Source organism: Amblyomma maculatum, chromosome 3 (assembly GCF_055883805.1).
Source record: "Amblyomma maculatum isolate TAMU_Amacu chromosome 3, ASM5588380v1, whole genome shotgun sequence".
Classification (NCBI taxonomy): Eukaryota; Metazoa; Arthropoda; class Arachnida; order Ixodida; family Ixodidae; genus Amblyomma; species Amblyomma maculatum.
Window position 1 is genome coordinate 147,404,148 of NC_139346.1, and position 14,889 is coordinate 147,419,036.

The 14,889-nt window shown below is 46.8% G+C and overlaps 1 pseudogene; it reads right to left on the minus strand.

Moving 5' to 3' along the window:
- Positions 1-11,125: 11,125 nt before the first annotated feature.
- Positions 11,126-13,330, minus strand: LOC146196343 (uncharacterized; annotated as a pseudogene).
- Positions 13,331-14,889: the final 1,559 nt, after the last annotated feature.

A 14,889-nucleotide genomic window follows, 5' to 3' on the forward strand; every position in this document is an offset into this window, starting at 1 on the left:
TGCCTCGTTTCGTAGAGCTCAAGGAAAGCTCACGATCCGATAGATGGAAAACTGCTCTTTGGACGACAATGCAGGAACCAAACTACCTCTAGAGCGCACAGAATATAAGCTGCTGGTTTTTTCTCACAATATTGCCGTGGTTGTGACAAGGAAGATCACTTAGCCTGTTAATATGTTGCTCAATGCGTTGTGCCGGATGTTCAAATGTAATTAGGCTATAATTTGCGACAAATAAAGAGAAGTTGGTAAGTGCCGCAATCACCTCAAGCAAGTAAATATTTTTGTGATCATTTTTACAGCACTTCATTTGGTTCTGTGTCAGTCGACACATTCGAATGATAGGATATGAGAACAGCGTAAAGATCACAACAGTGTATAGGCAAGATAAAGTGTACAGTACTTGTGGGCTGAGATTCTCTTGACGGCATATTATGAATTATTTGGCTTTTTTTTTTTCATGCAGAAAATACATCCTGACCTTCAAAATCGCTTACAACAAGCTGTTTGATCCGAATTTACTCATGTGAATACATGCTATTCCTGCCAATGTCATTCATAGTGTTATTGCGCAATGGTAATTACTCATCGGGCAAAAAAAAAAACTGCTTTGCATTTTACCTAATTCTAAGAAAGGTCTGCTTACTAACTACTTTTATGTTAAGCACATATAACATGATGTTACGATAAATTACCATATAATCAGAACGGAAGCAGATCTATTGCGATGAACATGCGGCCGCCAAAACTGTTCCGTGTTTTCTTTCTAGAAAACGCATTCGCATTGACTCTTCTTTGCGTTTCTCCACAAAATGGCAGGAACTTCGACAGATCTGCTCCGGGAAGGTAAACAAAGAGCATTTCTTCCTGTTCTTTTTTTATCCTTCGCTTCGAGCTCTCGCAGAGCTCTGGATCAAATGCCGCGCTTGAATCCTTTACTCAGCAAAGTGAACTTCCGTGAAGCTGCTTCGCCGTTCCGCCTGTTCTCTTCGTGTATAGGTTTTCCTACGTCCACCAGTGATGAAGCTGGGAACTGCCTTGTTGACGAAAAGGGAGGGCTGTAGCCAAGAAGCTTTTCGTTGCCGTCGGCTTCCGGACTACTGGATCTACTTTATTGAAGATACGGGTCGCTTGGAATCCTTTTTCTCCTTTTGCCTGAATCATTTCAGCCAACCTGCCGCTCTTTCTTGTTTTCAGCACTGGCATTGGATTTCGGTTGAACCACCACTCCGTTGGAAACAGAAATTTGTTTCTTCCTTAAGCTTAGTATACTGTAGTGGGATGAAATTTCAACACGAGTTTCTTGGCATTTGAGCGTCTGTGAAATGGTGTATCGATTGCATGATTCTTTGACCGTTTTATGCCCTTCTGTCGCGTGCTTCAAACGCTTCTGTTTGCTAGTTGTATAATCTATTGTCAACAACTATATGTATTACGGCAGTTGTTATCCTAAGTGAATGTCAAGTGTATTAATATTTTTAACAGTCCTGTATACGGTGTAGAAATTAAGTAACTGGTTAATATACCTTTACAATGCCGGTAAAATTTAATACCAATTTATGTAGTCTATTTCAAATATAATATGTTAACGCGGTCAACTACATCACTAAAAAAGTAGCCGATGATTACAAAACAGCAATCGAATCCACATGCGTCACTTTTCGTCAAGAATCCTAAAAAAAGTAGACGAAGTAGAAAACTGGAGCCCAATAAATAATTTGGTAGTTTATGGCATTGAAGAAGAAAACACTGGAACGTTTGATGAGCTTGCTAACAAGTCCGTATTCCATGAAAAGTTTGACGTAAGAGTTAGTTAAATTAAACGGTGCCATCGACTGGGAAAAGAAAAAGATGGCATTTTCCAGTCATTACTGGAAAATGCCATCTTTTTCTTTGTTTGTTTGTTTGTTTGGTGAAGTTTTAGATTACCGTGGGAGAAGAAGAAGAAGATTATCGGGGAAAAATATCTATATTGAAAGTCTGTCCCAAACTCAAGGGCTCAAAGATTTAAGGAAAATAAAACCGCAGCAGACACAGGACGGAGGCTAGAGACAACACAGGGCGGTTAGAGACAACACCGCCCTGTGTTGTCTCTAGCCTCCGTCCTGTGTCTGCTGCGGTTTTATTTTCCTTATGTCTCACCAACTGGCCTACACATCTACCCTCAAAGATTTCAGTGTTGAAAGAAGTTTCTGCAAACATTCGTCAGATAAGGCAAAAACTATGGGAAAGTTCTGTGAATAAAAGGGCGAGCGGGGAAAAGCTAAGTTACTCCTAGACAAACTAGGTGTGAACAGGGCCTTATAAGTTCTTGGGATAGAGCTGAAAAACGAACGGTACATGATAAGAAGGAGTAAGCGACCCAGAAAAGCATGTCGTCGTTTAAAATTTTAGGGGTTAACTGCCTCAATGTTAACAAAGTTGTTCAATTGGAAGGTGTTTTACTCACGCCCGACCATGACGTAGTAGTGCTGACTGACACATAATTAAGTGAAGATATATTTTAAAGTGAATATGTTCTAAATAACTAAAAGGTTTGGATTGGTTTTGCCGTTTAACGTCCCAAAGCGCCTCAGGCTATGAGAGACGCCATAGTGGAGTTCTCCGGAAATTTCGACCACCTAGGGTTCCTTAACGTACCCTGACATCGTACAGCACCCGGGCGCTTAGCTTTTCGCCTCCATCGAGAAGCGGCCGCCGAGGCCGGGATTCGATCCACCGTTCTTGGGCACAGTAGTAGAGTGCCCTAACCACTGCGCCACCCAAACTGAAAGGTATTTAGAAAAGCTCGCGACAGAATTGGGGAGTGGCAGTACTATCCAAAGCATCTTTGCAACTCATAAGTTTACCTCACGTCATTGAAGTCGGGGGCATATTTTGTAAATTTTACGCTGATAATATCAGGTATATTCTAGAAGCCGTTTTAGACCTCCTACCTCTCCTGTAGCTATCTCGCATCATTTAACGAAATGTATTCATTGTTACGTATAGTCATAAAATAGATGAAATATGACAGGTGATTTCAATTACCCCAACACTGACTGGCGCACCTTTCCTACACAGTCCTGTAATGGTCGCCTTCTGATGCAGGCGAAAAGCAAGGCGCTAGTGTACTGTGCAATATTAGTGCACTTCATGAACTCCAAGTGTTCGAAATTTCCGGAACCTTCCGCCATTGCGTCTCTCGTAGTCTGAGTTGCTTCGGGACGTTAAACCCTACAACTGAAATCAAACCGGTGTGGCGCAGTGGTTACGACGCTCGACTACTGTTCCCAAGGACGCGGGATCGAATCCCGGCCTCGGCGGCAGCTTTTCGGTGGAGGCGAAAAGCAAGGCGTCCGTGTGCTGTGCGATGTCAGTGCACGTTAAAGAACCCCAGGTGGTCGAAATTTCCGGAGTCCTCCACTACGGCGTCTCTCATAGCCTGAGTTGCTTTGGGACGTTAAACCCCACAAAACCAAACCAAACCAAACCGAACCGAACATCTTCTATGAAGCGCCAAGCTTTCCTGTTGGTGTTTTGAAAAGGTATTGTAGCTAAGGTCACCAAAGTCTGCAAAACAATTAGGCGGGTTTTAACAAAGATTAAACAGAATTAGACGTGATAATTAGCACGTTTTAATTAGGTTTAGTTTGTGCTCGGTAGTTTTTCTGCCGAAAGTTCTGATTTCGTTACGGTTTAAGATATACGCACATTAGGCAGTGTTTACGCTTACGGCGTCTCTTTTCTCGTGCGAAGTCAGCCCTCGGGACACGGCGCGCTTCTTCGGTCAAGACAGTAGAAGGACCTGGCTCACTTGCCATCCTGGCGTGGTTGGGCGTGCCGTAGCAATTGCGCGGTGCGCCTATGCAGGCCACCATGGCGCACAGCAAGATGCCAGTCGCATCGCGTCGGGGCTGAGTCGCTGTCGGTGCTACGGAAGCGAGAGAATCCTGCTGTCCGGCTGATCCGGTAAAATCCTGTCCCGAGGCGTAGCGGAGAGGACTTTGTAGGCTTCCGCCGACACATCTATCAAAGACACTGGGTGCGCGGACCCCTCTCCACCACCCTTTCTGCAGCCTCTTTTCGGCCAGCAATACATCCCTCAGTTGGCGCTTGACTACGGGTTAGCTGTTGCTGCTTGGCTTGGCTAAGTCACCCTCAAGGTCAAGCCACGGATATTTTAAAAACCTTGTTAGACCTCGTGAAATAGTGCACTCACATTAAAATTTAGAGGTCATTGCAAAAACTACATTGGGAGAATACGAAAGGTTAGAGCTACCACATTTCTGTAATTTTTACTGTTAACCTTTTTAGGATTTCTATATTCCTTTTTACTTCTTAATTTGTCATAATTTTCATTGAGTTTTCTCACTATTTCTAGTAGTATTTTATTCGTCTATTGCAATAGTTATTACAGATTACTATTTATTATTATCTGGTAATAATTACCATCGTAGATATCATTTTATATAATAATAATTGGTTCACAGGAAGGGAAAAGCACACTATCGGTCACACTTGTTCCTATGGGCACCTGAACCGCGCAGCAAAGGAAAGGAGGAAGATGGGAGTGAAAGTGGAAAGAGAGAAATAGGAGCCGTAGTGGAGGGCTAAGGAGTAATTTCGACTACCTGGCAGTTCCGGGCCCTACGGGGCTGGAACTCCCCTGATGGGGCTGGGACAGGTAGGTCACCGCCGCTTGCGGAGGCTAGTCTGCCACAGAATTTTTGTGTTGTAGGCCGTCATTGCACCCGCCACCGCTTAGGGGGTGGGCGACGGCTGTTGCAGCGCGCGTCTTTCTCTCCCTCTTCTTTCTTTCTTCCCTATCGTGGAGGTGCCCCGCCGGGGTGGTGCAGTGGTAAGATGCCCGAGCACTGTGCCGGAGTACCAGGGTTCGAACCCGACGTCGGCGGCTGCGTTTCAATGGAGGCGAAACGAAGAGGCGTCCGTGTGCTGTGCGATGTCAGCGCACGTTAAGATCCCCAGGTGGTCACAATTACTCCGTAGCCCTCCACTACGGCTCCTCTTTCCTCCTTTCCACTTTCACTCTCACCTTCCTCCCTTCCCTTACGGCGCGGTTGTGATGTCCACATAAAACCAAGTGGGGCAGTTACCGCGCCTTTCCCTTCCTACAAATCAATCAAATCAAAAGGCAGCGGAGGTGACTCGTGCAGACAGAAGAGATTGATTGATTGATTGATTGATTGATTTATAGGAAGGGAAAGGTGCGGTAACTGTCTCACTTGTTTTCTGTGGACACCTGAACCGTGCCGTAAGGAAAGGGAGGATCGTGGGAGTGAATGTAGAAAGAGAGAAAGAGGAGCCTAGTGGAGGGCTACGGAGAAATTTCGACCACCTGGGGATCTTTAACATGCGCTGACATCGCACAGCACAAGGGCGCCTTCGAGAAAACTGATTTATTTATAGGAAGTGAAAGGCGCGGTAACTGTCTCACTTGTTTTTCTGTGGACACCGCGACCGCGCCGTAAGGGAAGAGAGGAATGGGAGTGAAAGTGGAAAGAGAGAAATAGGAGCCGTAGTGGAGGGCTACGGACTAATTTCGACCACTTGGGGATCTTTAAAGTGCGCTGACATCGCACAGCACACGACGCCTCTTCGTTTCGCCTCCATCGAAACGCAGCCGCCGAGGTCGGGTTCGATCCCGGGTACTCCGGCACAGTAGTCAGGCGTCTTACCACTGCACCACCCCGGCGGGGCGGGCGCCTTCGAGAAAATAGAGAAGAAAGAAAAGGAAGAGGGAGAGAAAGACGCGCGCCGCAACTGTCGTCCACAACCGAAACGGTGGCGGGTGTAATGACGGCCTACAACAGATAAAAAGTCGTTGGCAGGCCAGCCCCCGCCGCAAGCGGTGGCGACCCACCTTCCCAAGCCCCAATCGGTAGGTCAATGCCGCTTGCGGCGGGGCTAGCCAGCCGCCGAATTTTATATGTTGTAGGCCGTCATTGCACCCGCCACTGTCATTGCACCCGCCATTCCCAGCCCTGTAGGGCCAGAAACAACCACCGCGCGATGTCAGTGCACGTTAAAGACACCAAGGTGGTCGAAATTACTCCGCAGCCCTCCATTACGGCTCCATTTCTCTAATTCCCTTTCACTTCCACTTTCTTCCTTTCCCTTAGGAGTAGCCCTCCACTACGGCTCCTCTTTCTCTCTTTCCACTTTCACGCCCACCTTCCTGCCTTCCCTTACGGCGCGGTTGCGGTGTCTACATAAAACAAGTGAGACAGTTAGCGCGCCTTTCCCTTCCCATAAAAGTTAAGTTAAATTGGTTCACAGGAAGGGAAAGGCGCAGTAACTGTCACACTTGCTCTGTGGACACCCGAACCGCGCCGTAAGGGAAGGGAGGAAGGTGAGAATGAAAGTGGAAAGAGAGAAAGAGGAGCCGTAGTGGAGGGCTACGGAGTAATTTCGACCACCTGGGGATCTTTAACGTGCGCTGACATCGCACAGCACACGACGCCTCTTCGTTTCGCCTCCATTGAAACGCAGCCGCCGCGGTCGGGTTCGAACCCGGGAACTCCGGCACAGTAGTCGGGCGTCTTACCATAAGTAAATCAATTTCTTTGAGGTGTCAACAGGCCCAAATGTGACAGATATTGCGCCTTTCCCTTCCTGTGAACCAGTTAATATATTTAAGCCATAATTAAATGATGACAGATATGGCGCCTTTCCCTTCCTGTGAACCAGTTAATATATTTACGCCATAATTAAATGATACCTTTGTTTTTTTAGTAGTGGTGGGGGCACCCACCCATAGAGAAACATACTTACGTAAAGAGCGGACACTTCCATAGGGCCCTGCGATGGATGGATGGATGAAATATAGGAGCGTTCCCTTTGAAACGTGGTGGTAGCAGTAGCTATCATGCTCATTTTTCTCCCTATATCTTAATTATTGATTTAGAATGGTTAACTAAACCATCATTCTATTTATTAAATTTTGTTCCTTATGTCACTTCTCTGCTTTTAAGCCACCAATCTTCCAGTCGTTTTTTGCTAGTTTCCACCGCCGGTTTATTCACCCGGCCACTGATCTCTAAACCCCAGAGCTTCAGGAACAGTGACTGCGCCTGCATCAACTTCCAGATGGATACCATTACATTCGAGTATAATATGGGCAATTGTTTCACTGGAGTTTCCACATACAGCACATGCGTCATCTCCATTGTTAAATTTCTTTTTGTATCTGCGTGTTCTAAGGCACTCTGATCTAGCTTCAAAAAGTAGGGCACTGCCTCTTGAGTTATCAAAGAAATCTTCCTTCCTGATCTGCATTTTCCACTTTCGGTATAATTCCACACTCTGTTTCTTTTCCATCGAATTTATCCAATTTTTACCTTCTGTGTTTTTCACCTGTTGCTTAATGCTCTCTATTTCTCCGTCCTTTTTACTAACATACTTACTAGTTAGTTTCCTAGTTCTTTTCCTCCATTGCGAGTCAACGCTTTTTAGGTACAGGTATTTAAATACTTTAGCTGCCCATCTGTTACTGTCCAATTTCCTCAGGCGTTCCTCATATAATATTTTACTCTGAGCTTCCCGCACTTCGAAAGATGCCCAGCCCATATCTCCCTGTACCGCCTCATTTGTAGTTTTGCCGTGGGCACCTAGTGCTAATCGTCCAACGGATCTCTGATTTGTTTCTAACGTCGACTGTACCTCTGATTTTAGGCACAAAACCGCATTTCCGAAAGTAAGTCCGGGCACCATAATTCCTTTCCAAATACCCCTCAAAACCTCATACCTATTGTATCCCCACAATGCCTTATGCTTCATTATCCCGGCATTCCTTCGCCATTTGCCCTAAGTGATTGCTCATGCTTTCCAATGTATGCCAATCCTTCGTTTACCCATACCCCCAGATATTTATGTTCTGCTACTCTAGGTACTTCAAGGCCTTGTATTTTAAGACCCTGATCAGTTGAGCCGTTGAAAATAATCAGACCCGACTTAACTGCGCTGAAACTGAAGCCTAGAGCGTCCCCTTCGTCTCCGCAATACTTAACTAGAGTTTGCAATTCTTCCAGACTCTCAGCTAGCAGCACAATATCGTCTGCATACATCAAACCGGGAAGGCGCTGCTCTACCGCCTTTTCACCTAATCTATATGACAGGTTAAAACCTAGGTTACTGTCTTGTATCCTGCGTTCAAGGTTTATCATATAAAGCTTGAACAGCACCGGTGATAGAGGACAGCCTTGTCTTAATCCTTTGCATACTTTGACACCCTCCGTACTTCTTATCCCTTCCCACGTAATTTCTACTTTGTTATCCCGGTATATTTCCTGTAGAAACTCTATTATCTCATAACCGATACCTTCTTCGGCGCTGGCACTGCGGCCGAGCAGTGCCAGCGCCCCAAGCGGCTGGTCAGACCACTAATTTCGTCCTCCGAGATTTTCGGCACGTGATTTGCTCTGTTTCGATTTCGCTTTCGATAGAAATGCTTTCAATTCTGACTTACCTTCAGCTGTTCAAATATTTAACTGCATCGTCTAGAGTTGCGCGCAATTGCTTTAACGATGCCATGCATACAGACATATTAAAGTCGCGGATCGCAACCTCTTTACTGGAAACTCCGGCAAGGTTCTCGCAGAAAATAAGCGTGGCTGACTTATTTCATGCAGGGTAGAATAATGCGATCAGAGCTGTTGTTATTGTAATTTTTTGGCGGTATTGAGCCACTTTTCTCAGTGGCACACAAGGAGGCAGTGGTTCCATACAAAAAAGTTTAATTTCTTGTTTACATATTCAATGGCACATAAAGACTACTGGATCACACACTTTATACAATACATCATATTACAAAGAGCAACAAGAATGAAGGTATGGTGAAGCACGCGGAACAGTCACGAAGAAATTTCGCATACCGGCTGTGTGTTTTTCCTGTAAAACATCACCCGTGAGAACAACAGAAAAGGAGTTGTGAGCTGGTAGATTCAAGCAAGGAGGAAAAAATGCAGGCACAGCCCGCGCGGAATTTCTATAAATCAGCCTTGATCAGTAGGCTGTTCAGAAACACACCACACTGAATACATAATAGTAACCCAATGCTATGCTTATACTCATGATCGCGGACAAAATTGCCCTCTGCCCGTATGGCAAAGGTATTACAGCAAATCCACTGTTAGCGACTAATAGTGGTATATGTCGTCAAAATGCAGGCCCGAACAGGCAGCAGCGCTTTTTAGACCCCAACGTGAATGCTGTAGCCATGACAAGGAATTCGGCATGTAAAAATAGTGCTTACGAAGCGGCAAAAGCCCATGCATTTTTGAAACAGTGAAGTAAACACCATTCACAAAACGATCCCAAATGCGCAACACGCAGCTCTTGTACTGCCGAATAACAGTTTGCGTTAAGATACATCGGAGCCACCGAAAAATTATTTGTCTTAAAGCTGTCTTAGAAAAATACGCAATCGAAGGAATGCACATGTTCTCCAGAAAAACATGACTCAAAAACATATAGTAACTGCACACTAAAAGTGTTTCACGGCTCCTACCCTAGCAAAAAAACCCTGAGTCACAATAACCTCATACAGATTTCTCATACTGAACTCATACTAATCTCATATCTCATACAAATATCATTCAGCGTATGAAAAATATACGAGATTGTATAAGATTTGTATGAGTTTAATATGAGAAATCTGTATGAGGTTATTGTGACTCGTAGGTTTTTTTTCGGTAGGGTATTCTATATTACACGTGCAAAATTCGTTCAAGTTGCGCAACAAACTACCTAAAAGCGTTCTTAGCTCAAAAAAGAGCAAAATTATTTCTGTAGACAAAAGGAAACAGTTTACCGGCCAAACGAGGTGATGCATTGAAAAGCACAGTGAGGTGGGCGTAACTGGCGGCACATGACCGGCTCAGCATCAACGTTTATATGGAAAGAGCAAGGAAAGCATACGCTTTGATGCAAGACGGTGTGCGTATAATAAGCTATCTACCTTTGAGGTGGAGTGGAAGCGAACATTGCTACGCCGCCTCGCGGGTGGTCAGACCCTTACTTGCTCGTCCGCGAAAAGGCTCGAGTGTCCGCTTTTTACGTAAGTATGTTTCTCTATGACCCACCAGCCAGTTGGGTTGTACTCACTAAACGTAGATTCTAAAAACTCACGGGAGCCTGACGACGTCGATGGGCCCAGATTTCGATGTATTGTGCGTAACAGAAAGCGGTTGATAAAGGCGTCGACAAACATGCCTAATGTGCACTATGGAAGCCCGCGGTGAAACGTTTTCACTACTTGCTGAAATGCTAATATAAAAAAATATTCCGTGGCTAACATAATCGTTAAAGTATAGGTGTGCTCAAGGACCTTATGTAATCTAATGGAAGCAATAACAAAGGTCATTTCGATTTTGATAGCCAGCTCTCAACGCAATTATCATATAAAATTGACCGTTCGGAGTGGCTGGGGGATATTAGAGATCCTTTTCACAATGCCTGCCCTATTTTGTCTGAATTATATTCGCGAACATACTTTGAAGCGTCACCGGTTACAAATTTATGAAATATTTCTCAGTTGTAATTTTGAATTAACTGTGTTCCGATGTTGTGTTTGCACACCAATCGTACATCCTTCACAATTCGCAATTTAAAAAGTTGCATGAGAATAACACCTTTTACAGCACACAAGCATTGGACACAGGGGAGGTGGCACTAGCGAAACCTGACGGCTTTGACTAAAACTGCGCAGAATGAACAATCAAAAAGTTAATTCCGGATATAATACAGCGACTGAAATCAATTATTGGCTAAAGAACCTTTGCCTAGGATACCAAGTGAATGTTCCTGTTGCAGTTTAGCTGCATTAGCAATTTTTGGGGCTAGACCTATTCTAAAGGCCAAAAAAAAAGGTCTTTTTCACGTGCACACCCTTTTCTAATTTGAGCATTTACACATTTGCATATGTTATAAGAGACATCTACAGCCTAAACAAAGCCGCCGGTCGCTTTTATATTAGGTAGAGAAACATGTTCTTCGCTGCTTTTATTAAAGCGAAATCATTTCCAGACCCGTGGTACTACGCGTCGGTAAGGGTCGTCCGCGATGGTGGTGGTGAACTCTTTTATTGCGTCCAAAAACAGGGACTAGTCAAAGGACCGGTTGCGCTGGCTTAGAGTAGGTCGGCGGGGATCCCTTCGGATGTCGCGGCTTCCACCGCGCGCTGGATAAACCGGCGTTAGTCTGCTGGCTCGGATGTACGCAGGAGAGACTCTCACGTCTGTGGAGTGTTTGAGTTGTCTAGGGTGTAGTGTGTACAAGTCCATGCCATGTGTATGAGAGTGGCAGGAGTTGAGCAGTGTTTGCACATCGGGGCTATCTGTTGCGGAAAGATCTTGCTGTATAAGAGGGGGTGAGCGAAGCTGCCGGTTTATAGTTTAGCCATTGGACGGCCTCGCGTCTTGTTAGATCGCGGTGGGCGGGAGGATATGTGCATCTTTGGAGTCGGCAGGGCTGGAGTATATACGTGTAAGGGGTGAGTAGAGAAGCGCTTGAGATATTAGTGTCAGGGGAAGAAGGGTAGCTGATCATACTCTCGGCTCGGCAGCTGAGATCTCGAGCGAGTGTGTGTCTGGACGTTTCCGCTGAGCAACTCGTGGACTGGAGCCCAAAGAAGTAAGCGCGATTTGGAAGAGGGTGCTGTAGAACGTAGAATGTGTAACGGCTGGCAAGATATACGGCCAGCATCGTAGTTGCAGACAGCCTCTTGGGAATCACTGATGGCGACTTTGGTATTAGGGTCGGCTAGCGCTAGCGCAATGCCAACCTCCTCAGCTGCGGTGACTGCTTCTGCATTACGAATGCTGCAGGCTGTGTACCAGCTGCTGTGAGGGGCGAGAGCTTCCGCCACCATCGCTGGCTTCGAGGAATGATAAGAGGCGTCCGTATGCGTGACATCCGCACGTCCACTGAAGCGTTTCTCGAATTGACGTGCCCGGTCAGCCCGTCTCTCGGCGTGGTGTTCCGAATGCATCCATTTGGGAATGGGAGAAATGCGAAGATTTAGGTGATATTCCGAGGTAAGTTCAGCATAACTTAGGGCCGCACGCGGCGGGGAGCTCCCAACTTGCTGCAGTACCGCTCGGACAGCGTGTGTGAGCGAGAGCCGCTCATATTGGGCGGTGAGGGTTGCCTCGACCAGTTCGGTCACGGTATTGGAGATCCCGAGAGCCATGAGCTTATGGGTAGCTGTGGACATGGGAAGACCCAGGGCCGTCTTGTACGCTATTCTAAGGGGCTTCTCTAGCCGTTCGCTTTCGGCATGAGTGAGACGTAGGTAGGGTGCAGAGCAGATGATGCGAGAGCAGATGAAAGCTTGAACTAGGCGCAGGAGGTTGGATTTTCGCATGCCACGATGCTTGTTGGAGACTCGCTTAAGGAAGCGTCCATCTGTATAACCGACTGGTCGATGCGCTGGAGCATGATGTTGTTGCTGCCGTTGGCCTGTAGGTGTAATCCCAAGATCCTAATGTGATCTGTGCTACGTATAGTGTTTCCTTGCACCTGGAGGTAGATGTCAGGAAGTATCTTAGGAGGGCGTCGTCCCGGGGACGGGACCAGGATATACTCTGGCTTTGTCGCAGAGCAGGTGAAGCCAGCTGTGCTGAGATAATCTCCAGTCCGTTCGATGGCGGTCTGTAGAGTCTCTTCAACCTAGCCGTCATTGCCGCGCGTGATCCAAAGTGTGAGGTAGTCAGCATAAATGCTGTGCTGCAGGTAAAATATGTCGGCCAGCAGCTTGAGCAGGCCTATCAGTGTAACGTTAAAAAGCATCGGCGAAAGCACAGAGCCTTGCGGCGTGCCATCGTTTCGCGGCGAGATGATGGAAGGATCTCCCGTGCCGGCTTTAAGTTGCACTGTGCAGTCAGTGAGGAAGTCTCAGATGTACGCATACATGCGATGTCCGACGAAGTTGTAGAGTCGCTTCGTGGAGGACGTTGTCGAATGCCTTGGCAACATCGAGGCCGATGATGACTTTCGTGTCTAGTGTACGTCTCATGACTGCCTGAAGATGGAAATAAATCATAATGTCCGGGGCCGCTAAATGAAGGCGAAAGCCAAACATTCCGTCTGGTAGAAGACGGTTGTCTTCGAGGTATCGTATGAGTCTGGTCTTGATAACCTGTTCAATTAGCTTCCCAACGCAGGACGTTAGAGAGATGGAACGGAGGCTGGCCAAGGTTGGTGGTTTGCCTGGCTTGTGGATGCGCACTAGTTTGGCGTATTTCCACTCCTGAGGGATGGTACTGCTGGCCCAACATTCTTGAATATAGTCGGTAAGAGCATGAATGGATACGTCGTCTAGATTCCTGAGCATGTTATTTGAAATGCGGTCGGGGACGGCCGCGGAAGTTGTCTTGAGGCGATTGAGTTCTGCTCGGACCTCCGCAAAAGTGATTGGAGCGTACAGGCTGAGATTGTCCACGCCCTGATAGAAGGGGAGGTTGGCTGTTGGTTCGGGGCGGATGTAAGTATATATAAGTTCTTGTTTGAGCCCGTTTGGCATGCCAAGATACTGGTGGAAGATTCGCTCTAGCTGTTGACGTGTTTGGAGTTTGCCTCCAGCTGGGTCGAGTAAATGTCAAAGGACGTTCAATGTGTTACGAGCATTTGAAGTCTTGTTCATCTGGTCACAAATTTTCCAGTTCTGTCGAGTAAGTTCGAATGCATAGTACTCGATATTCGTGTGTGCTCGCGCCAGTATACGTCGGATATCGCTGTCCCATTTCCGAGTGGCGAGTAGAGGTTCGAGTGACTTCTTGTGCTCTCACAGACGGGCGTATTAGCGGTCGTAGTGTGGGACTATGTCCTCTAACTCGACGGTTCATGTGGCGTCGGTCACTTGTTTGAGAATTTCGGTTGTCCACGCCTTGAACTCAGTAATAGAGGGCGGTTGTCCTGCTGTTTCCTGTGCGTTCGAAAGGAGCTCTAGTCAGTCACCTCGGCCAGCCGCGTACATTGCCTGGTAGGCTCGTGTATCACGATTTCGAGCACGAAGGGGTCATTCCCGAAATTTTCGTGAGTGTGACACCAAGTCGCTTTAACTGCGGGGGTCATAAAGGCAAGATCCGGCATTTTATTGCGGTGTAGGTCCGTACTGTGTGTCGTGGGATAGGACACGTTCAGATAAGGGTCAGCTGGTGCGTATGCCAGTCATTCCACAGGTGTCGGCCTTTAGCCGAGTCGTAGTGGTAGCCTCAAGCGCGGTGATGCGCGTTGAAGTCTCCGATGATGAGGAGGTAGGTGTTGCCCCGGCCCCAGCTGCTGGGCTTTGAGGAAAAGCGGACCGAAATATCCTTATGGGCTCGGGGAGGGCTGTAGACGTTACTTATTAACAGACTAGCGCGACTTTTGCGTGAGGGTAGAGATAATATTTCTATGAAGACATGTTCGAGGAAAATTGGGTCTGAATTGTGTTGGAGGACAGTGAGATTAGGTTTGACGAGGGTGGCTATTCGAGGTTTTACTCGTTTCAATAGATATGTACTGTAACCTGCAAGTTGCTTGTTCTTGTCGCGTTCCAGGAGAGCTATTAGTTCGAGGCGATTCCTCGCGGTGAGGAACTGCTGGAGGACCGGACGCTTACTGTTCCACTGCCAGATAGTGGTGTTACTTGAGCTGCTCGCCATGATTAGGCTGGAAACGTTGTGGGTAGGAGCGGGTGTCGCAGCAGGGGCCACGGATACCAGAGCAGCGAGGAGTTTGCCGTGTGCTTCAATAGCTTTGCTCAGGTTCTCAAATTGTTGGGTGACTTGTGAGCCGATTGTGTGGAGTGAGCGTTTGATGTGTGCTTTTTAAGCCTTGATGCGAGTTTGACTGAGGTTGGAGCTTTCCTCAACTTTAGCAAAACGCGCCTGCCAACGCTCCGCAGCTGAG